A 1920-nucleotide genomic window follows, 5' to 3' on the forward strand; every position below is an offset into this window, starting at 1 on the left:
GAAAAACAGGTACCAAGAGGGTAAGCAAGCTGCCCGATGTTACACAACTGGCAAGAGGCAAAGCCTGCATTGAAATTAGGTTGGCTCCTGACTACTTGCTTTTACACTATGTTGTGTAATTTCTCACAGGGGCAGTGGGAGAGTCCAAAGAGTTACTATGCCTCAGGTGTCAGCATATGCTGCTAAGGTCTTCTCTCAAGTGTGGTGCATCTGTTTTTTCTAAAGAGTATTAGATAATTTGTTTTTGTCTCCCCAACAGTGTATAGCCCGAGTGCAGTGTTCTGCATACATTAGGTGTTTGGAAAAGGAGACTTTGTACAGCCAATCACTTGGACACACAGGCATTTATATGCTTCACAGCAGTTCTGGCCCTGAACCTGTGTTGGGAAGACAGAATAAAAGAGAGTTCATGTATGGAACCAAATAGCACATAGTCTAGTGGGAGACAGTGGATCTGCAGTTATAGTCCAGAATGGTGAAGATGCATTGGAGTCAGCTAGTATGTCAGAGGTATTTTTTTTTATAAAGGGGCAGCTCCTTCTCCCAGTCTCAGGGAGGAGGGGAATCACCAAGGGCCACACAACAGGAAAAGAATGTTTCACCTGAGGCATAGGGGCTGAATAGGAATACCCCAGGGGGCTGTGAAAGCTGGGCCCTCTGCAGGCAACAGGGAACATTTGTGCACAGCTGGAAGGTATTGAGGAGCCCTGAGGATCCACTGTGCAACTCACCCGCAGGTGTTGTAAGGTACCAAAAACTACAGAATTAATATTAATATTTTAAGAGGCTTGAAGAACATTTTATTAATTTGGGTTAAGGTGTGCAGAGAAATTGTGAGAAATAGTCTCTGTACTGTGTGATTGGCATAACCAGGATGGTTGGCATTGTATTGTAAATGCAAAGGGAAGGAAAACATAGATTCCCAGACATTCCACCACACCTGTGGGGGAAGGGGTGAATGGCTAGCCAGGTGCAAGGAGAGAAAAGCCAAAATAAACCTTTTCTTATAGCAATGAGCCATTTGCCGGCATTTGTCCTCACAGAAACTACCTGTCCTTTGTAAATGTATGTAGTTACAAACGTGTGACTCTGGACAGAGAGATGGCAGATAAACACTAGAAAATATAGGAATGCCTTTTAATATGTAAAGAGACATCTTTCTACCATTGTGTTGGCTTGTAAATTTTGTTTTCTCCAAAATGATATATGGCTTGCAAATTAAACATGGTCCCATCATGTTAAAGGATATATGACTATAACCAATAGTGGTAAGGGGCTCCTAATTACAATTTTTGCTTCTGTACTTCCCCACTTACAATAGTATAAAAACTAGGTAGAACAAAGGGCCAGCGGCTCTCCCTCAGATTTCTGTCGGAGTTGCTGCTGCTTAGCCAAGCTAGACAATAAAGCTTTGGTGTGTAATCAACGGATTTTGTTTGTGTCTTCAACATTTCAAGTCCCTCTGGATTAGGCTTAACAGATATAAAAGAAAAAAGGTTCAGAGCAACCAGTTTTTTGTTGTATCTACCACAGGAGTTACACTTGTGAAGGTTTTGGGGTAAACAGTAAACCTGAGGGAAAGACCACTGAACTAGAGAATTTTTCTCAAGCCTTAAAATTGAATGGATGTTCCCCTGCTAGGTTTCAGACTTCTTCAGGACTCACGATCCATTTTTTTTCCTGATTTCTCACTTCTGGAATGTGAATTTCTGTCCTATGCTTGTCCCATTGTATTAGTCAGTGTTCTTCAGAAAAACAAGACCAATAGACCAGATAGATAGATAGATAGATAGATAGATAGATAGATAGATAGATAGATAGATGATAGATAGATAGATGATAGATAGATAGATAGATAGATAAGGAGATTTATGATAGATTTGACTTACATAGTTATGTAGGTCAAGACGTCTGCTAGCT

Source organism: Saccopteryx bilineata, chromosome X, assembly GCF_036850765.1.
Source record: "Saccopteryx bilineata isolate mSacBil1 chromosome X, mSacBil1_pri_phased_curated, whole genome shotgun sequence".
Taxonomy (NCBI): Eukaryota; Metazoa; Chordata; class Mammalia; order Chiroptera; family Emballonuridae; genus Saccopteryx; species Saccopteryx bilineata.